Here is a 23840-nt window from a genome sequence, read left to right as displayed (position 1 = left end):
GCAGCTCTTTTTTAACTTTTATATGTAAGGACTTGATTTATCTATATTTGTTACTGTATCTACTTACCGTATATACTCGAGTATAAGCCAAGTTTTTCAGCACGATTTTTCACGCTAAAAACACCCCCCTCGGTTTATACTCGAGTGAACTCTCCGCCCTCAGTGGTCTTCAACCTGCGGACCTCCAGATGTTTCAAAAGTACAACTCCCAGCATGCCCGGACAGCCACCGGCTGTCCGGGCATGCTGGGAGTTGTAGTTTTGGAACATCTGGAGGTCCACAGGTTGGAGACCACTGTTAAATCAGACATTGACAAGCGGTGATGATGAAGGGGGTGGTGTGGGATGATGACAGGGTAATGATGACAGGGGGATGATGACAGGGGGATGATGATGAAGGGGGGGATGATGACAGGGGGATGATGATGAAGGGGGGGATGATGACAGGGTAATGATGAAGGGGGGATGATGACAGGATAATGATGAAGGAGGGGATGATGACAGGCGGTGATGATGAAGGGGGGATGATGACAGGGTGATGATGATGAGGGTGACAGGGGTCTGGATGATGACAGGGGGGATGATGTATTTCCCACCCTAGGCTTATAGTCGAGTCAATAACTTTTCCTGGGTTTTCGGGGTGAAATTAGGAGCCTCGGCTTATATTCGGTCGGCGTATACTCAAGTATGTACGGTATGTTTGTTCAATGCTCACTTTTTCCTATTTTTGGATGACATTTTGGGGCTTCAGAACCAATTACCAGGTTTTCATAGAGTTATGGTCTCAATATACAATGGTTTCAACATACAATGGTCCTCCTGGAACCAATTAATATTGCAACTTGAGGGACCACTGTATTTATAAACATCATTAAAAGCATGAATGACAATGGCATGGACTCAAAGAGTACCTGTCACCAAACTAAGCTTTTAATATATTGTTCCTTATGTAATTATAAGACACTTTGCTATTTATTTGCTGTTCTAATTCTCAACCTTTATATGTGTCACACCCCACGCTCTGGCCGCATGCACCGTCCGTGAGCGCATTGTTCCCTTGTCTCTGGCTGCTGTAAGGGCTGGGATTCGCATCGCGGGACGCACCCGCATGCGAATCGCAGCCCTTTACTCACCTCTCTCCCCTACTGTCTCCGCTGTGACTCTCTTGCACGCACATCCCCATCCCTTAGGGGGCGCGTGCACCGGAGCTCTAAAATTTAAAGGGCCAGTACGCCCATAATTATTGTGTACACCTGACACCATTCTATAAAGTCCATGCACCTCCCACACTTCCCTGCCAGATCTTCAGTGCCCCTAGCCTGAGATTAAGCATTCCATATTGCCTGTTTGCCTTACCTGTTTATCCAGACCGTCCCGCAATGTTATTAGACTTCGCACCTTTGCTGCCTGCCTTGACCTTCTGCAACGTTTGACTACGCTACTGCCTTATCCTTCGGTACCTCGCCTAGCCCAGCTACCTGTGTGGTCGAGCCATGTTAGGGGTAGCGACCTGGGTGTCACCTGCCGCAGCAAGCCAATCCTGCCTTGCGGCGGGCTCTGGTGAAGAACAGCGGCACCTTAAACTCCGCTCCTCAATATGGTTTGAGTCATCAGCCACACAGGTTAGAGGATCCACATCCAGCTCTGTTACAGCAAGATCCGGCCATGGGTCCCGCTGGGGTTCCTCTGCCTGATAGTCCTGATCTCGCTTCTATAGTGGTACTCCAGTAACAGCAGTTGGCCCAGCAGGCACAGCAATTGAGTAAGTTATCCGCCATGATGCAGCAATTACTCACTGCACAACAACAACCGCCACAGCCACATCCTCCCGTTCCTGCAGTCATCTCCGCATACAAACTCTGCCTGTCCCTTCCCGAGAAATATTAGGGGGATCCCAAGTCCTGTCATGGTTTTTTGACTCAGTGCTCCATGTATATTGAACTCATGGCGGATCAGTTCTCTACGGAACGAGCAGAGGTGGCCTTCATCCTCAGTCTTTTAACTGGAAGTGCTTTGGCCTGGGCAACTCTGCTTTGGGATCGCAGTGATGCTCTCACAACCAATCTCCAGGCATTTCTGACAGAATTTTGTGGTGTCTTCGAAGAAACTGCTCAAGCTTTCTCAGCTGAGACGGCATTGCGAGTCTATTTCAGGTCAACTCCTCTGTGGGCGAGAATGCCATTCGATTTCGTACCCTGACATCGGAGTTATCATGGAATGCTGAAGCTCATTGTGCCACCTTCAAGAGAGGACTATCTAGTCATATCAAGGATGTCCTCGCTGCCCAGGAATTGCCATCTAACCTGAATGAACTTATACAGTTGGCATTCCGGATTAATATCCGTTTCTCTGAGCAACAGGAGGAACTAAGCCAAGAAAGGGAGTCTGCACGACTTCTGCACTTTCCTCGTCTGGCACCTGTCTTCCAGCAACCACCGCAACCTCCTCCCTTGCCTCCCGCAGTGGAGGCTATGCAGGTGGATCGGTCTCGCCTGACCCTGCAGGAAAGAACTCGCCGACGAACAGAGATTCTATGCCTATACTGCGCCAGTGCAGATCACTTCCTCAAAGATTGTCCACTGCATCCTCAATCACAGGGAAACGCTCGCACCTAGGTGTGAATACCACCTCTCCACACTTAAATTTGACTTTCCAGCTTTTCCTACCAAAGAGATCATCTCTGTTCTTGCCTTTCTGGACTCTGGCTCCGCGGGAAACTTTATTGATGCCTCCCTAGTACATAGGTATCGTCTGCCAGTGTCCCACCTGTTTAAGCCTTTGTACATCTCTACGGTCAATGGTGAAAGACTGTACTGTACTGTACTGTGCTGTATCACACAGAACCGTTGTCAATGCAGATCAAAGTCCTGCATAAGGAGAACTTTTCCTTCTATGTTCTCCCTCATTGTACTTCTCCTCTCTTGCTTGGCCTACTTTGCTTGCAACTCCATGCTCCGCAGCTGGATTGGAAAACAGGAGAAGTTCTTCGCTGGGGTATCCATTGCAACAACCATTGTATTCACATACGTATGACTAAATTGGAACCATCATCTTGTCCTCTACCTGGTGTGTCTTCATTCATTCAGGACTATGCTGATGTCTTCAGTGAAAAGCAAGCTGAAGTGTTACCACCACATCGTCCCTACGATTGTCCTATTGACTTGCTACCTGGCACCAGACCTCCCAGGGGCAGAATCTACCCTTTGTCTGTTCCTGAAACTCTGGCCACGTCTAATAACATCCAGGAGAATCTTCAGAAGGGATTTATCAGGAAGTCCTCTTCCCCTGCCAGAGACGTTTTTTTTTCATGTTAAAAAAAGACGGGTCTTTGCAACCTTGCATCGACTACCGAGGCTTGAATAAAATTACATCTCAGAGTTGTTTGATCATCTATGTGGTGCCAAAATCTTCTCTAAATTGGATCCTTGTGGGGACTATCATTTTATTCGTATACGAGAAGGGGACAAATGGAAGACTGCATTTAATACTCATGACGGACATTTTGAATTTCTTGTGATGCCATTCGGACTCTGCAATGCTCCAGCAGTCGTCCAGGAGTTTGTCAATGATATTTTCCCTGACCTCCTGCACTTCTGTGTTGTTGTCTATTTGGATGACATACTCATCTACTCGCCCAATATCCAGTCACATCGCTCTCACCTCCGCCAAGTGTTTCAGCGTATCCGTGAAAATCCTCTCTATGCCAAACTAGAGAAATGTACTTTTGAAAAAAACAGCCTTCCATTTCTGGGGTATATTATTACCAGTCAAGGTCTACAAATGGATCCCAACAAGCTGTCCGTAGTACTGGACTGGCCTCAACCTTCAGGTTTGAAAGTCTGCCTTCGCTTCTGCTCCTGTTCTATCTAGACCAGATCCTAGCAAGCCATTCAACTTGCAAGTGGATGCTTCTTCAGTTGGAGCAGGGGCAGTGTTAACGCAAAAGTCTTCTAATCGGAGAACTTTAACCTGCAGTTATTTCTCCAAAAGCTTCTCCCCTGCCGAGAGAAGTTATACCATCGGAGATCGCAAGCTCTTAGCCATTAAGTTGGAGAATGGCGTCACCTCTTGGAAGGCTCTCTACACCCGCTTACTATCTATTCCGACCACAAAAACTTGTCTGTCTCTGTTCTCCACATTTAACTTCTTCATCCACTTCCGTCCTGCAGAGAAGAATCTTCATGCTGATGCTCTATCCAGATCCTCCGATGTTCAAGGCATGGAATCCCATTCTCAACACATTATTTCTCCTGATCGTCTCATCTCAGCAGCACCAGCACTTGCCACAGGGAAAACTTATGTACCTCCCTGTTTAACCCCTTAAGGACCAGGCCATTTTACACCTTAGGACCAGAGCGTTTTTTTAACATCTGACCACTGTCATTTTAAGCATTAATAACTCTAAGACGCTTTTACCTATCATTCTGATTCCGAGTTTGTTTTTTCGTGACATATTCTACTTTATGTTATTGGTAAAATTTTGTCGATATTTGCATCGTTTCTTAGTGGAAAATTCCAAAATTTTATGAAAAAATTGAAAATTTAGCATTTTTCTAACTTTGAAGCTCTCTGCTTGTAAGGAAAATGGATATTCCAAATAACTTTTTTGTTTTATTCACATATACAATATGTCCACTTTATGTTTGCATCATAAAATTTACGAGTTTTTACTTTTGGAAGACACCAGAGGGCTTCAAAGTTCAGCAGCAATTTTCCAATTTTTCACAAAATTTCCAAAATCACAATTTTTCAGGGACTAGTTCAGGTTTGAAGTGGATTTGAAGGGTCTTCATCTTAGAAATACCCCATAAATGACCCCATTATAAAAACTGCACCCCCCAAAGTATTCAAAATGACATTCAGTCAGCATTTTAACCCTTTAGGTGTTTCACAGGAATAGCAGCAAAGTGAAGGAGAAAATTCACAATCTTCATTTTTTACACTTTCATGTTCTTGTAGACCCAATTTTTGAATTTTTACAAGGGGTAAAAGGAGAAAATGTATACTTATATTTGTAGCCCAATTTCTCTCGAGTAAGCACATACCTCATATGTCTATGTAAATTGTTCGGCGGGCGCAGTAGAGGGCTCAGAAGCGAAGGAGCAACGAGGGGATTTTGGAGAGTACGTTTTTCTGAAATGGTTTTTGGGGGGCATGTTGCATTTAGGAAGCCCCTATGGTGCCAGAACAGGAAAAAATACCCACATGGCATACCATTTTGGAAACAAGACCCCTTGAGGAACTTAACAAGGAATAAAGTGAGCCTTAATATCCCACAGGTGTTTCACGACTTTTGCATATGAAAAAAAATGTTTAAAAAATTTCACTAAAATGTGTGTTTCCCCCCAAATTTCACATTTATGCAAGGGTTAATAGCAGAAAATTCCCCCCAAAATGTGTAACCCTATCTCTTCTGAGTATGGAGGTACCCCATAAGTTGACCTGAAGGGCACTACGGGCGAACTACAATGCTCAGAAGAGAAGGAGTGATATTTGGCTTTTTGAGAGCAAATTTTGCTCGGGGGCATGTCGCATTTAGGAAGCCCCTATGGTACCAGGACAGCAAAAATTACCCACATGGCATACCATTTTGGAAACTAGACCCCTTGAGGAACGTAATAAGGAATAAAGTGAGCCTTAATACCCCACAGGTGTTTCACGACTTTTGCATATGTAAAAAAAATGTTTAAAAAATTTCACTAAAATGTGTGTTTCCCCCCAAATTTCACATTTATGCAAGGGTTAATAGCAGAAAATACATGGCATATCATTTTGGAAACTAGACCCCTTGAGGAATGTAACAAGGCATAAATTGAGCATTTACCCCCCACTGGTGTCTGTCATATCTTTGGAACTGTGGGCTGTACAACATTTTTAATTTGCACAGCCCACTGTTCCAAAGATCTGTCAGACACCAGTGGGGTGTAAATTCTCACTGCACCCCTCATTACATTCCGTAAGGGGTGTAGTTTCCGAAATGGGGTCACATGTGTTTTTTTTTTTGCGCTTGTAAAAACCGCTGTAACAATCAGCCAGCCCTGTGCAAATCACCTCAAATGTACATGGCGCACTCTCCCTTCTGGGCCTTGTTGTGCGCCCCCAGAGCACTTTGCGCCCACTTATGGGGCATCTCCGTAGTCGGGAGAAATTGCATTACAAATTTTGTGGGGCGGTTTTCCCTTTTACCTCTTGTCAAAATGAAAAGTATGGGGCAACACCAGCATGTTAGTGTAAAAATTTTTTTTTTTTACACTAACATGCTGGTGTAGACCCCCAACTTCACCTTTTCATAAGGGGTGAAAGGAGAAAAAGCCCCCCAAAATTTGTTAGGCAATTTCTCCCGAGTACGGCGATACCCCATATGTGACCCTAAACTGTTGCGATGAAATACGACAGGGCTCCAAAGTGAGAGCGCCATGCGCATTTGAGGCCTGAATTAGGGATTTGCATAGGGGTGGACATAGGGGTATTCTACGCCAGTGATTCCCAAACAGGGTGCCTCCAGCTGTTGCAAAACTCCCAGCATGCCTGGACAGTCAACGGCTGTCCGGCAATACTGGGAGTTGTTGTTTTGCAACAGCTGGAGGCTCCATTTTGGAAACAGTGGCGTACCAGACGCTTTCATTTTTAATGGGGAGGGGAGGGGGGCTGTGTAGGGGTATGTGTATATGTAGTGTTTTTTACTTTTTATTTTATTTTGTGTTAGTGTAGTGTAGTGTTTTTAGGGTACAGTCACACGGGCGGGGGGTTACAGCGAGTTTGAGCTACCGCGCAAAATTTGCTGCATCGGAAACTTGCAGCCTGATACTCACTGTAAGCCCCCTGCCCATGTGAGTGTACCCTGTACATTCACAGGGGGGGGGGGGGGGGGGGCTCCAGCTGTTGCAAAACCCCAACTCCCAGCATGCACAGTCCATCAGTGCATGCTGGTAGTTATAGTTTTGCAACAGCTGGAGGCACACGGGTTGGGAAACACTGAGTTAGGAAACAGACAATGTTTCCCAACCAGTGTGCCTCCAGATATTGCAAAACCACAACTCCCAAACATTCTCAGGCATGCTGGGAGTAGTACTTCGGCAACATCTTTAGAGCCAGATGTTGCCGAACTACAACTCCCAGCATGCTTCGAGTTGTAGTTTTGCAACATCTGGAGGACTACAGTTTGCAGACCACTAATACAGTGGTTCCCAATCTGTGCCCTTCCAGATGTTGCAAAACTACAACTCCCAGTATGCCAAAACTGTCCAGACATGCTGGGAGTTGTAGTTCTGCAACATCTGTAGGGCCAGATGTTACAGAACTACAACTCCCAGCATTCCTGGACAGTAAGGGCATGCTGAGGATGTGTAGTTTTGCAACATCTGGAAGGGCACAGTGGTCTCCAAACTGTGGACCTCCAGATGTTGCAAAACTGCAACTCCCAGCATGCCCAGACGCCAAGGGCTGTCTGGGCATGCTGGGAGTTGTAGTTTACAGGGTCCCATTACAGCAATGCATGTCGCTTCACGGCGACGTGCATTGCTGTAAAGGGCCCGACCGCGGCTGAAGATCCACTCACCTGTCGCCGCTGTCGCCGTCTCCGTCGCCGGGATCCGGGTCTTTAGAGACGAGGTAAGTACCGGGGCCGGTCCCCAGCACTCCCCCGTCCCCCGCCGCGTCCTCAGGTCTTCCTCCCGTCCTCTTCGGACTTCAAGGGGACGGGCAGGGCGGGAGGAAGTAACCGCCCCCCCCCCCCCCCCCTTGCGATAGGTCGGTTAGCTAACCGACGGATCGCAGGGGATCGGAGGAGGTGGCAGGCTTGCCACCTCGCTCCTAGGCTCCAGCATGGTCCTGGCTGTCTGTGACAGCCGGGATCACGCAAAATTACCGGGCGGTCGGGTCCCAGAGACCCGATCAGCCCGGTATCGCCGCAGATCGCAAGGGCGATTTCCCTTGCGATTTGCGGCGATCGCCGACATGGGGGGCCTACATGGCCCCCCTCGGCGTTTGCCCTGGATGCCTGCTGAAGGATTTCAGCAGGCACCCGGTTCCGATCTCTGCCCGGCGCGCGGCAGGGGCCGGAAAACGCCATGACGTTGTGGAACGTCATTGGTCCTTAAAGCCCAGGGTGCCATGACGTTCCACAACGTCATTGGTCCTTAAGAGGTTAAGACTCCTAGTCCTGAAATCGGGTCATTCCTCTCTACTGGCCGGTGATCCTGGAATTTGACAGTTGGTGGCAATCAGAGGTCTATTCACCCCATGGGGTGAACTCAAAGTCCTTGCTTTTGTGGATGATTTTCCTTTTTTCTCTTGAGTGACCCCACGGGGAACCTGCCCTGGTTTAGTTGTTTTAAGAATTTGGTGTCGTTTCCAACTTTAAGGTCAATATCTCCAAATCTGAAGTATTGAATATATCGATCCCCAAAGTCCAGTAAGCTAGGATTGCTAGGTTAGTGCCATTTCCATGGGCCTCCATGTCACTAAAATACTTAGGAGTCCGTATTCCCACAGCAATCACCATGATATATGATTTAAATTACAAACCTTATTGAAAGAGATTGGCCATCTACTATGAATATGACCTACCTATGATCTCATGGTTTGGGCAAAATTTTTTTTATAAAATGTTACGTTCTCCCTAAACTTCTTTACCTGCTGAGAATGCTCCCTATAGCCCTCCCCTTATTCTTTTTTGAACACATCAGATCTGCTTTCTCCAGATATGTCTGGAAAACAAGTAGTCCAAGGTTAGCTCACAGATTGATGACTAGGCGGCCGATGGATGGTGGTGTTAGTCTCCCCGATGTGAGACTCATATACAAGGCAGTTCAGCTACAGAAATGGATGGACTTTGTCACACCCCTGTCATCCCTACACGAACACCTACAATCCAAGAAGGGGATCCATTCTCTTAACCTCATACACAACATCTGGATGCCACCTAGGGTTAGATACAGGGCTGACTCTTCTAATCTCCTAGGGTGTAATCACAACTTGGTCTGAGCTCTCCCCGTTTCTTGCCCGCTCTATGTCTCCTCTTTTTCCTGTTAGCTTAATACCTGCGGCTGTGGGTCAACACACCACCACATATCAACCCATGTGGAACAGGTTGCATAATGTTCCAGTCACTCAATCGTTCCTTGATGGAGTGGCGCCAACCCCGGAGACCTTGAAGACATTGTTGCCCTTGCAGAGGTATTCCTTCTTATATATTAATCACTTTGTCAAATGCTGTTAAAACTTTCTGAGTAGCTTTGGCCCACTGAAGAAATTAACTAAATTTGAGGAGCTAGTTCTAGCTTCCCAACCCAGTAAGAGAAAGTTATCGAATTGTTTAGCATTTATTGTGTCCACGCAAAACCAAGTTACTCCACACTTTGTCGACTGATGGGCAAAGGAAATGGGGCTTTCCTTGTCAGATGCAGATGTAACGCTAATACTCTGCCACTCCCATGGTTTCTCTCAATGTGTTCAACTCCAGGAATCTCACTACAAAGTTGTATCTCAGTGGTACAAGACACCAGAATATTTGTACACTCACAAACTATCAGACACTAATTTATGTTGGTGCGGCAAAACACAAGTGGGCCCCCACACACACATTTGGTGGACCTTCCCAACCATAGAAATTTTTTGGAGAGCGGTCAACACAGCCATTAACTCAATTATGAAATCGAGAACCCCTCTCTCACCAGCTGCAGTTTTGTTGGGCCTGCCATCACTGGGTTATACCCCAGGAAAACATTCTCTCATTGCTCATTTGTTGTCTGCTGCCAAGTCTATCATTCCGCTACATTGGCTTCAAACTGAACCACCTACTTTGGGTGAATGGCTTACTAAGGTCCATCAGGTGTGTAGCTTTGAGGAGATGCATCATAGAGCTATGAGAACACACAATAAGTTTTTTAAAATTTGGGATCCCTGGTTAAAATCTGAGTATGGAAAAAGGCAAAAAGTCTGATATATGGTGCTACTTTATAACTGTCTAATGGTGATGGCTATCGGAAAAAGAGTAATGTCACCCCCCCTCCTCCCAGTCTCCCCCTTTTTTCCTTATGTCAACCCCCCCCCCTTTTAAAAAGTCTTTTCGTTTTGAGATGCTCATTGTTTGCATTACTTCACTCACAAGTTATGGCAGTTGCGACTGCCTCTGTTGTTGATTATTTGTTTGCTATGAAAAATGAATAAAAACATATTTGAAAAAAAGAAAAAAAGAAAATTATATTGTAGTCAATTATGTTTCACTGAAAAGTGTTTCTTCACGTAGTTAAGAAGAAAGATTCTTTTTCATTTCAGAAAGCAAAAATATATTTTTTTTAACCCCTTAAGGACTCAGCCCATTTGGGCCTTAAGGACGCAGACAATTTTATTTTTATGTTTTCGTTTTTTCCTCCTCACCTTCAAAAAATCATAGCTCTTTTATATTTTCATCCACAGACTAGTATGAGGGCTTATTTTTTGCGCGACCAGTTGTCCTTTGTAATACCATCACTCACTTTACCATAAAATGTATGGCACAACCCCAAAAATACTATTTGTGTGGGGAAATTAAAAAGAAAACCCCAAATTTGCTAATTTTGGAAGGTTTCGTTTTCACGCCGTACAATTTATGGTAAAAATGACATGTGTTCTTTATTCTTTGGGTCAATATGATTAAAATGATACCCATGATAACAAACTTTTCTATTACTGTTGCGCTTAAAAAAAATCACAAACTTTTTAACCAAATTAGTACGTTTAAAATCCCCCTATTTTGAAGACCTATAACTTTTTCATTTTTCCATATAAGCGGCGGTATGAGGACTCATTTTTTGCGCTGAGATCTGTAAATTTTACTGATACCATATTTGCTTATATAAAACTTTTAATCCATTTTTTATAATTTTTTTTGGAATGAAATGTTATTAAAAAAAAGCAGATATTTTTGACTTTTTTTTATTGGTTATGTTCACGCCCTTCACCGTACGGTATCATTAACATTTTATTTTAATATATCAGATATTTATGCACGCAGCAATACCGAATATGTATGTAAAATATATTTTTAACACTTTTTGGGGGTGAAATAGGGACAATGGGACAATTTATGTTTTTATTGGGGGAGGGGGTTTTTCACATTTTTTTACTTTATTTTTACACTTTAATAGTCCCCATAGGAGACTATTTATACCAATATTTGATTGCTAATACTGTTCAGTGCTATGTATAGGACATAGCACTGATCAGGGTTATCGGTCCTCTTTTGCTCTGGTCTGCGGGAAGGCAGATCAGAGCAGAAGACGCTGGTAAGGCAGCGGAGCCAGGTGAGAGGACCTGCATCTGCCGTGCTGGGTGAACATCCATTTTAATGACCGCGATGCTGCAGATGCCGTGATCTGTATTGATCACGGCATCTGAAGGGTTAATGGCGGACATCCGCGGGATCGCGGAAGTCCGCCATTACGGGGGGGGGTCCCTGGCTGTGATCAGTAGCCAGGACCTGCCGCGCATGATCCGGGCATCACTCCGATGCTCACGGTTATGCTTAGGACATAAATGTACGTCCTGATGCGTTAAGTACCAACTCACCAGGATGTACATTTACATCCTGTGTCATTAAAGGGTTAAATCTTTATATCAGTTGTGTCATTTTCCATCTGATGATGTAGATTTAACCTTCTCATTTAAACTGTCCTATTATATAGTTGAAGTGATTTATCTTAGATACACTCTAACACATATATTAGTTTAACCATGCAATTTTTTAGCGCAAAAAATGTTCAATATATTATAGTCTGGTAAATGTGCTTAAATATTATGAAACTTCAATATGTGATGTTACTTGATGCACTTTTATCATACTTTGCAAAGAGGAGGAAACTAACTATAGATGAAATATTTCATAGTAGATTACATTTTACGCAGCTCTCTGCAGCCTTTCAGTGGATATAGATATTTATTAGCTTGTTTGCCATAGCAGGCTAGAGTTTGTTAAAAGTCTTAAGAGCAAGTACAGATCATTTATTTTTTCTGCATCTTTCCTTTTTATATACTCATTGGGCCCTTGGAGATTCAGCCCTAGTCAGCATTATTCTATGCCATTTTAAGACTTTCTAGGGTACCTGCATTGCTTGCATAAAGGAAGCAGAGAAGTGTCCCAATGTTATTGTCATTGTACATTGTAAGGGGCTTTCAGGTCTAGAAGTGTGTTATGTGTATACTGTTCAAATGAAGAATTGTATGTTACAACTAGTGTTGAGCCGCATATATGGAGGAATATTCGTCGGCATATATGGAGGAATATTCGTCATATATTAGCTAAATTCGCATATTCGTAATATTCGCGTTTTATTTTTGCATATGTGAAAATTCGCGTATACGAAAATTAGCATATGTGAAAATTAGCATATACAAAAATTAGCATAAGCGAAAATTCGCATATACGAAAATTTGCATATGCAAATTTTCGCACATGCGTAACTTCGCACGTCTGTCTCACACAGTAGTATTAGAGCCTTCTTTACACCACACAAGCTGGAAGCAGAGAGGGGTGATCACTGTAATATATACTGTGAATAAAAAATAAAAAAAACAAATATTCGTAATTACGAATATATAGTGCGATATTCGCGAATATTCGCGAATATGCGATATTCGCGAATAAAATTCGCATTGCGGATATTCGCGAGCAACACTAGTTACAACCTGGTACTTTGTCTAGAGGAGTAAAAAGTGCCAAGATCTTGTTTTTTTCTTTCTCTCCTACCCTAAAGGTCATGGCAGGAAGGCAGCTGACAGCTGACATCTTTACTGACACACTGTAAAACTATATTAAATTAGTATGCCTATTGCTCAGAATATGGATATCAACACATCGACCGACACAGCTGAATTCACAGTGAAATGTAAAATGATAATAATTATAATCACAATAATTTGCACAAGTTGCTCCTATGACATCAAGCAAGATTAAGAATTGCCCTAATCTCGCCCAGATCTTGGTGTTAATCCTTTCACTACAAAAGTGCAGGACAAAGTGAAGTCAAAGTAATAACCACAGTAAAGAAGTCATTAAAAGGTCAGAAAACAAAAGGGTTAACTAACAACAGCACTGCAAAAAGAACAGCAGGAAATGCACATACTAATGTAATAACAAAATAAACAAACCAAGTCAGTTAGTAGTCAAGATCAGAATACACAAGATAAAGGAAAAGAGGACAGGAGCTAGTATAGATAGAGAACATAGGCTCATAGACTGGCTAACCTGAGGAGAGTGTGGATGCAGACGTCAGATGTTATTCAAGTAGTTTCTAAGTGTTTTTAAGGCTCAGTTACGGCGACATGCAGTAACCCATGGTAACTATACCATCTTGCCCATTTTCTTTGGCTTATTTACACCAAAATAAAGCGGCATAAAGTATCCCTGGTTGACGGTAGATGCCTGATGCCTGCCAGTGTTAATGTGCACACAGATCCATCGGAAGACACCGTGGTTTTATCCCAGAGTGCCAAAAATTATCCCTTTTTTGGGAGTAGTAATTGGTTCTTAATCTAGCAAGTGATGAAGCCTGCATACATTTTTCCAAGCATTCCAAAATTAGCCATTTTTTGGGAGTAGTAACAGGTTCTTAATCTAGCAAGTGAAGAAGACAGCATGGATTTCTCCTAGCACAACAGAAATTATCCCTTTTTTGGGAGTAGTAACAGATCTTTAGTCTAGCAAGTGAAGATGGCATGGATTTGTCCATGTGTTTCAAAAACTATCCCTTTTTTGGGAGTAGTAACAGAATTTGTGTTCTATAATAGTGAAGACTGAAGGAGAAATAATTCTTGAAAAGCTGGAAAAATTATGCCTTTTCTGGGGATGATGGTTTGTGTATGTGTAGGCCTGGCTTGAAGTAGGATAATGGGGGATTGGTGTTTCTCTGTAGTATCCTGCGTACAGCAGGTGGTGGCTGACTGGTTATGATGAGATGAAAGACAGATGTTTATAGCGTACAGCATGAGATGGAGGACAGACATCACTAGCATGCAGCTTGAGATGGTGGACTTGTAGTGGCTAGAAGGTGGTGGGCTGATGGCTAACTGATGTTGCTATTGTACAGCATGAGATCGCAGACTGATGTCACTAGTGTACAGCATGAGATGGCAGACTGATGTCACTAGCATCCAGCAGGGGTGGTAGTAGTTCTGCCTAATCAGTGGCATCTGACACAGGAGGTTTAAATTCTTCACTGATCCATACCTAATTATTTTTAGTATCAGTTTTTCCACGCTGCTGGCTGACAATCTTGTTTGCTGACCTCTCCACCTGCTGCACACTCTTTACGAAGCTACACTAGAGGGTGGAAAAGACAGAACACTCATAGCAAACTGGGCATGCTATGGCCAATGGTCTAATCTGGTGAGCCAGAAGTCTATGGGGTCTGAGCTCATGGTGTCTGTCTGAGAAAGGCCACTGTTGAGGTAGGCCTCAACCTGGTTGTTAAGGTGGTGTCATTTCATGTCATGTCAGGGGAGTATACAGGATGCAGAAACTTTGCCATCATGTGATCAAATGTCAGGATGCCGCCACTGCTACTGCTGATGCTCCTGCCTCTTGCTGGGGTAGTGCTGGCAGAGGTAGTAGACCATTGACTCTGTGGAGAGTGGAGACTCTAGACTGGATCCCCGTTCAGCAGGTGTTTGTTGCTGGAAAGCCGTGGCAATCTAGCTGCGTAGGTTCTCCTTATACAAATCCAATTTAGCCTCCTTCTCAGAAGGTGTGAAAAATTCCCCCATTTTGGGTTTATACCGAGTGTCTAAGAATGTGGCTATCCAGTACTCTTCTCTCTTTCCTTCAAGCCCACAATATGCTTGTTATTGTGCAAACAGGAAAGCATACTCCTAGCTATCTTTGCCAGCTTTTCTGAGGGCCCAGCTAGTTCCACCTCTGTCCCATACTGCCAGGGTTGGTCATGCTCCTCCTCATCAGTGTCACCTTGAGTAGGGTCAAAGTCCCCTCTCTCTTCAATGGAGTCCATCTTCAAATCCTCCTCCTCAGGTCCCACTAGCTCCTCATCCAACTCCTCCTCCTCCGGGAGAACATCCGCAGTGCTGTCATCAAGATGTGAAGTCTCCTCCATCACTCCTTCTACCATCATTGCCGTCAGCATCTGCACTAAAAGGAATATCAGAGGCATCACAATGCCACCGCCACTGTTTTCCTTACTGACATATCTTGTAGCCTTCTCAAAAGTTGACGACAATTGTCCCTGATTAGCTGCCAATCTCTGAGCTGTAAATCACACTGGCTCCAGAAAGTATCTTGCTGTTCCATGAGAAGTCGGTCACCGATTTGTACTGCTGGTAGAGCCGATCCAACAAGTGTAAGGTAGATTTCCACTGTGTTGGAACGTCACAAATAAGGTGGTGTTGGAAAAGACCATTTTGACGCTAATAGATATCCTAATATCCAATGAACAAATTAACACTGCACACCCAAATACTGGCAGAGATAAAAATGTTTAATAAACAATGAACTAAACATGTTCTAACTAAGAAAAAAGAAACATACAATACTAAGATAGTTAGACCCTTAAAGCTGCAGTGTAAATTAACACATATTCAACAATTATAGTAGAAACACTTTCTGTTGGCTATTTTGGTGGATTTTCCTTAAAAGGGACAACTATAGTATAAAACAGGCAAAAGAGTATAATTCTGAAATACTTAGCTTCGGGGAACCCATTCGGCAAGTATGAGACTGGAACAAAACCCGGCATGAACAAAACGCTGCATTTGTTCTGTTGATAATCAGGTCCCTCCAGAAAGTTGAATGGAAGGTGTTATGGTCGCTTGCCCGAAGGAGGAAGAGATAGACCCCCATCCTCCTTGAAATGGCTTTTTTTATGTTTTCTCTGCCCCTTTTCCAACCCACCTGGGTTGGCTTTGTTTACAAAAGACCACATATAGGTCCCTATGAACATGCCAGGGAGACCCCTCTCTACATGCGGCTTTCTGGTATAGGAACACAAAAAAGATATACCATAACATTCCACCTCTTGATCCTATACCAGAAAATTACATTAGAGTTGCTTGCTGGATCAGTAACCTTCTAAGTTCAGTATTCACAAGTTATTAAGTTTACAATAGGTATCCCTAAGAAAAAAACATATTTCCCAACCACCCAAACAGTCCAATGTTTGGTGTTCCCTGGAGTTTTTTCCTTGATTTCTGTCAGCTTACATAGAACATGGTTTATGTTGCCCTCATTGGTTACTATATGGCTGCAGCACTTCTTATCCACAGACTCTACTATTGGCAGCAAAAGTATAATCTAAGGCTAAGGTGATTGTTGGAGCTACTGCCCTCATTTGTAGCTTCTCTTGAGACAGTTTCTTTAAAGCATCCGTTGTGGTGTCCAAAGCATTTTCTAAAATGTACTTGAGAGTATCCTTTGGTTCTGGGCTCTCCTGTCTTATGATGTCATCCAAACCCAGTCTTGATGACTTGATCCATGTCATTTTCCAACTACGGGATGCCAAAGAATGGGTAACCTTCTTCACTCCATTAGAAGCGGTGATCATGTGGTGATCTCTGTGTAGTGAGTCTGGATTCTCATGAATGAGTTCGAGGTCTATGGGTTGAGCAGGGTTACACGGCCAAGAACCAAAACAAATTTTCCTGCACGTTGACATTACTGGCTTCACACATGGACAAGTTTTCAAAAAAAACTTTGAACACAAGGTTTAGCATGTGTGCGAAACAGGGAGAGTTTGTCATGCTATCTACATGCATCGTTTTGACGATGTTTTTGCCATTATCCGCGACGACGTGCCTCAGTGTCAGCTCCCGACCTGTGAACCAGTGTGAAATCTGCAGACAGAGGAGCAGTTCCTCTGCTATATATTTCTTGCCCAGGCTCAGCAGGTGTAACACAGCATGTCAGCGCTTGATTTTGCAGCAATGAAAGAAGTGGTGGTGGTGGAGGAGAATAAGCTGCGCTCTTCCACGTGGGGTGCAAGATGTCCATGGAGGAGGAGGAGGATAGGCACAACCATGGAGGTGTGACAACAATTTCCTGGCCTTGTTGCAGTGAAGCCTCATTCTGCAGGATGTTGACCCAGTGGACCATAAAAAAAATTGCCCTTGGCCGTAGCTACTACTCCACTTATAAACGATGGCATGCACTGTTCTGCACACAGAAAAGTACAAGGAGTGGCCCACCCTCTCCGCTACATGATTGTAGAAAGCAGGGACGCTTTCTTTGCAAAATAATGGCGATTAGGTATGCGCCACCTGGGCTGGGCACACCTCATCAATTGCCTGAAGGCCGTGGAGTGCACAAGATAATATGGGAGGGCCAACTCCACAAACAACTTGGCCAGGTAGGAATTGAGGCACACTAAAACAAGGTGAGTGGGAGAATAATGTCTGGAAGACATGGATTCCCCAATGGATAACTCACAGGATCGGGGAGGAGGAAGACACAATACAGATGAGGCAAATTCTGAAAATGTGCTGCCTGTGGAAGAGGCTTGGCTTTTAGAAAGTTGAGAGGGATCTTGAGGATTATCAGTAGCAGCAGTGTTTTCCTCACGTTGTGGTGTGTCTCGACTGTCACACACAGCCTTGTGGTGATGCTCCATATTCCTGCGTAAAGATCCTGGCCACTGCTTACTTTCTGTTTGCAGAGACAACATATTGCCACATTCTCTGTATCAGGTAAGGAGGAGAAGTTCCACACATCAGAATATTGGACAGAGACTGCACCACCTGACCACTTGACTGTGACCCATAGAATGTTTTTTTTAACGGAACCTGAACATGAAGCAGAGTAGCCAGCACCTGAGCTCATCAGACCAGCAACCCTATGCCTGTTACATTACACAGGTTTTCTTCCCCTACCTCGGCTACGCTCTTCTTCGCTGTCACTACCCTCCTGCTCTGAACACGTCAACTCCTGCACAGGTGGTTCCCATGTCCTGTCCAACACCACATCATCATCAACGTCAAACTCCTCTTCTTCCATGCCCCTCCTTTTGTATTAACTTCTTAGGCTCCTTGTGCCCCCTCAACATAGTCACCTTGATGCCTTACATTTTCCCTACCACACCTACCACCACCAGTCCCGCTTGTGCTGAGCTCGACCACTGATTTGACTTCAATATGTAAATGTAGAAGAAAAAGAAACCTTGGCACTGCTGGAGCCTCTCTGCATAAATTCCCACTGTGGCAGCGTTCGTATCCTGCACTCCAAATATTGAGCTGCGGCTGGTGCTGCACCAACAGATATAGAACATAGGCAACAATCTTTGTAGAAGAATAAATCGAAGCACTCACCCGATGGAAGCTTGTAAAATCTTTCAGACATTATTCGGCATTGGAGCAGGTAACAGGAGCAGTGTGGGAGAGAGGATAGGCATGGGGGTTGGGCAAACGGACCGTGTTTGCGTGGGATCGCGGTTCGTCAGGCCCCACTGGGGCCGTTTGGCCAACCCCCCATGCCTATCCTCTCTCTCGCACTATTCCTGTTATCTGCTCCAATGCCAAATAAAGTCTGAAAGATTTTAAAAGCTTCCATCGGGTGAGTGCTCCGATTAACTCTTCTACAAAGATTACTGATTTGACTTCCACCATCTCGCCAACACACCCCAAAGCTTTACTGTTTGTACACAAAGCTTTTCTGTCTGTACCACTCCTTGTGGTTAATGCTATTCTTCTGTGTAGCAGAGGATGGACCTTTTCACTTCCCCATGTGAGTGTATACGAGAAGGAATCCACTGACCGGTGGCTTTCCGTTAGATTGTCATCTCCTCAGAAGTTGGATGAAAGAAATATTCAAGTAACGCTGGATCATCTTTTGAAACCACATAACCTCTCTCAGGCAGTGAGAACTTGGGATGACTGACATGGCTGCCACTACTACCAAACGACACCTGGCTGCTGTTGCTGTTACCTGTACAATGACTGCCACGAACATTCTTACTGGCAGAGAATATAGTGGGGGTCTTCTGCCCTCTACCCTGTCGACACACTTCTTTTCCAGGCATGTTTTTTTGGTAACTTTTTTCCTTTTTTTGTTTTTGATTTTCCACCAATCTACTGGTCAAATCTAAGTTTCAACACTTTGATTTTTTTTTTTGCATTGCAGAGATGACCGCACAATGAGTACTGAAGGTGTGTTCAGAACTATGTGAAATGCACCAGACATGTATTAATACTACAGGCTAGATATGTATAACTTCAATATGCTTTTTGACTGGCAGAGATGACTGGACAATGCATACTGACGGTGTTTGCGGAAATATATGAAATGTACCAGAACTGCATGCTAGATACAGATCCAGAGTAGCACTGGCTACTGTAGCTGATTGAGGAATACTATTTAATTCAGGTATTTGCAGGTATGAGCTTTTAAAAAGGCTTTGGATTTGAAAAAGCAATAGATGAGTCCTTCAGAGGCTTTGAGAAGAATGTCCCCTTATCTGCTGTATAGGAGCCCCTATAGGTTTCTTACATGGAGATTGACTCCTGTTCACAAACACACAAGGTATCGCTTTCAAATCTGCATCTATCTATCTACCCCTCTCTTTCTAATTTGTATCTCCATCTTTTTAACCACTAACTGCTCCTTTTTCTGTCTCTCTCCCTCTCTCTGTCTCATCTCTGCAGAAGTTCAGAGCATTCTGAGCACTGTGGGTGACATTACTGGCCTTTTATCTGTGCCCCTGGCTGTGTCCTATTGGCCTTTGTGCTTGATTGACAGTGTATTCAGAAAATCACATAATAGACCTGGGTTATTATGTGATCTGATTTTTTCCCTATGTTATCTCACCGTAAAAATGACATGTCAAAGTATCCGTGCTTGTACAGACACAGGTCCCATTCATTTCAATAATCAGAAAACAGGTTATTGTCAAAGCTGAGAAGCATGACTTGCAGCACTTTTCAGTCTCAGGCAAAGCTTACATATGTTTGGAAAATGAAAAGAACATAGGGGGGAATTCATCAAGAGTGGTGTAGGTGAATGTCTTTTTACCCCTTTAATTCATGTGATAGAAACTGTACCTGCACCAAATGTATTATATGGTTCAGGGAAAGTGATAAATCTGGTGCTGATCACATTTCTTACTTCAGTACTGCACTGTGTATGGTAAACCTCTGTGACTTTTTGTGCAACTTTTTATTCAATGTGACAAAATGTGTGATGTTTTTATAATTCTGTTTGCGGTTAGTTTTGTATGCCATGTAAGGGCTGGTGTAGATCTGTGCCTCAACGCAGTTACAACAAAAGCTGCAACAAACTGAAAAGTCACATATCAGAAACTCTTGAGCAATGCATGATATCACCTGAAAACACAACTTGGTATGTTCTTTTTGCAAAACCCTCTAAAGCAAAAGTCTCAATGTAAAGTCTCTAAAAACATGATGATTTCCCCCCATAGTCAGTAGCTGACTACGCTAAGGCCATTGAAATTAATAGAGCATTTGCCTGTTTAAGCCTGATGTCAGAATGCTATTCTGACAGTTTCCCAACCTATCTTTGCATCTGACATTCAAATTGTGTTTTGAACCTAGCCTAATACAACACAAATCATACATATACTTGGCAGCATGATAAGTAGTAAAATTGCACACAGTAATAAAATTACAAATATACAGAGAGAGCAACATGGAGAATAGCTAGTAAGTATTATATGTCACATCTTACACTATAAAGTACTACTCTATAATGTCCTCTATGCTGGTTCTGCTTCTATGGGTATGATATACAGATACAGACAAAAATAATCTCCTCTTCTGTGTAAAAAAAGACATTATAGCAGTCTGCACCCACTGGCTCAGGTACAATGAAAATGTAAAAATGAAGCTTGAATAGCATCAACCTGATCATACATGACAAAATCAAGTTATACAATGGCCAGAAATAGTGCTGCTCCTAATATACATACAACTTAACAAGAAAACTAATTAATTCAGATAAGCTTTAAATTACCAATCATTAACATATATGTACAGAGTAGGGAATAAGTGTATGATTGCAGGTCGTCCAACTGTTGAGACCCTTTATGATTTTGGGAACAAGGTTTTCAATCCAAGGTTCCCATTGAGCAGTGGTCACTTGCATGCAAAGCCGATCCATCCATTATCTACTGAAGCTGCTCCAGGTAGCGTATGTGTGACTGCCAGGTCATTCTCATGGGAGACTCAAGACACCATTATCAATATCATGGGGGATCAGATAGCAATCAGATTCCCTATGATCATACACTTATCCTCTATATTGTGGATAGGAAATAAGAGTTAATGATGTGAAAACCCCATTTAAGGGGTACTCTGGTGGAAAATATTTTTTTTTTTAATCAACTGGTGGCAAAAAGTTAAACAGATTTGTAAATAACTTCTATTTACAAATTTTTATTCTTTCAGTACTTATCAGCTGCTGTATGCTCACGAGGAAGTTGTGTAGTTCTTACCAGTCTGACTACGGAGCTCACACTGACATCTCTGTCTGTGTCAGGAACTTCCCAGAGCAGGAGAGGTTTGCTATGGGGATTTGCTCCTGCTCTGGACAGTTCCTGACATGGACAGAGGTGTCAGCAGAGAACACTGTGGTGAGACAAAAACAAATTTTAAAAGAAAATAACTTCCTCTGTAGCACATAGCAGCTGATAAGTACTGAAGGATTAAGATTTTTAAATAGAAGTAATTTAAAAATCTGTTTAACTTTTTGGCAGCAGTTGATTTAAAAAAAAAAAAAAAAAATTCCACTGGAGTACCCCTTTGACTACACCTGTATCTTCAGTGAAAATTCAACCTGTCAAACCATAACTTACCGTATATACTCGAGTATAAGCCGACCCGAATATAAGCCGAGGCTCCTAATTTCACCCCGAAAACCCAGGAAAAGTTATTGATTCGACTATAAGCCTAGGGTGGGAAATACATCACCCCCCCATGTAATCATCCAAACCCCCGTCATCATCCCCCCTTCATCATCACCGCCTGTCAATCCCTTCATCAGTGGTCTTCAACCTGCGGACCTCCAGATGTTGCAAAACTACAACTCCCAGCTTGCCCGGACAGCCATCGGCTGTCTGGGCATGCTGGGAGTTGTAGATTTGAAACCTCTGGAGGTCCGCAGGTTGAAGACCCCCGTCATCATCCCCCCCCTTCATCATCACCGACTGTCAATCCCTTCATCAGTGGTCTTCAACATGTGGACCTCCAGATGTTTCAAAACTACAACTCCCAGCATGCCCAGACAGCCGATGGCGGGTTGAAGACCACTGCGGCCTTCGTCATCATCCAGACCTCCCTTTTGTTTTGTACTCACCTCCCCTTGGCGGGAAGTTAGGGTGAGCTGGTCCAGGCCATCTATGCTGCAGGGACCGTCCGATGGGGAGTGTTAGTCGGTGCGGGCTGTCCATTTTCATCGGGGGGCCCTCTTCTCTGCGCTTCGGGCCTGCCCCGGACTAGTGACGTTGCCTTGACGACGATGCACAGGGAGGTTGCACATGAACGTCCCTGTGCGTCGTATTCAAGGCAACGTCACTAGTCCGGGGCCAGGCCCGGAGCGAAGAAGAGGGCCCCGGTGAAAATGGACAGCCCGCAACGACTAACCCTCCCCACCGGACGGTCCCTGCAGCATAGATGGCCCGGACCAGCTCACCCTTACTTCCCACCGAGGGGAGGTGAGTACAAAACAAAAGGGGGAGAGGCTGGATGATGACGAAGGCCGCAGTGGCCTTCAACCTGCGGACCTCCAGAGGTTTCAAAACTCCAACACCCAGCATGCCCGGACAGCCGTAGGCTGTCCGGGCATGCTGGGAGTTGTAGTTTTGCAACATCTGGAGGTCCACAGGTTGAAGACCACTGAGAAGGGATTGACAGGCTCGAGTATAAGCCGAGGGGGGCGTTTTCAGCACGAAAAATTGTGCTGAAAAACTCAGCTTATACTTGAGTATATGGTAGGTCTCCTAAGAGGAGCTCAAGGAGAACTGAAACCTCCTGTGGAGCAGAAGGCTTTTCTGCAACCGACTCTACCAATCTATTATGTTTATCTTCTACATATAACATTGCAGATCACCACTGAGTGGCTATAGAGAAAGGCTCTGAACCACCTAGTTACAAGTTCTTACAAGTTACAAGAAACCTGCATTTTTATAAAATGTCTACAGCTATGTAGAACAAAATGATGTTCAGCTCAAGGAAATATATTTTCCTCAAGTAAATTGATTCTAGACTTCCATACCTTATGCCTTATTAAAGTCATTTTGTTTTTCACAGACTTCTTTGGGTTTCTATAGCAACAGTGAAGTCGTGGCTCAATGCATAAATGAAATTAAGTATGTGAAAAGAAAAGGCCAAACCTGAAAAAAAGTAATGAGAGAAGTAAAAAGATCATTGACCCAATATTTTACTAATAGCAAAAGTAATAATTCCCTTCAGATAGTTATTTTATTTTTTATTTCAGATAAAATGTTATTTTTAATGCCATTTTAAGAGGTAGAAGAGGCATGCTTCACAGTCTGCCTTGCTGACACATTTTCTAATGGACGTTTCAATTTAACAATATCAAGCAACTTGTAGGTTCTAAAGCACAAAACTAAACAGATTATCAAACTACCATATCCCATGTGTCACAAACAATTGAGAACGCTAAGCTGGCAATGTCAAAAATGAGAGATCATATTCCTAAATCTGAACCTAATGTACTTTGACACATTCTGTATCCTGACTGCCACTCAGGGCTTACATTGTACATTCTACATTGTTATGAAGCTGCCGGTCAGTAAATGAGTAATGCCTATTCTCATCATGATATAATAGACAGTACATTATATGTTATGTGACCACTAGATATAAAGTCACCTAGGAATATTGGATAACTAT

The sequence above is a fragment of the Hyla sarda genome, chromosome 1 (genome assembly GCF_029499605.1).
Source record: "Hyla sarda isolate aHylSar1 chromosome 1, aHylSar1.hap1, whole genome shotgun sequence".
NCBI lineage: Eukaryota > Metazoa > Chordata > Amphibia > Anura > Hylidae > Hyla > Hyla sarda.
The sequence above is the reverse complement of the archived record's forward strand: the minus strand, read 5'-3'. Positions refer to the sequence as shown.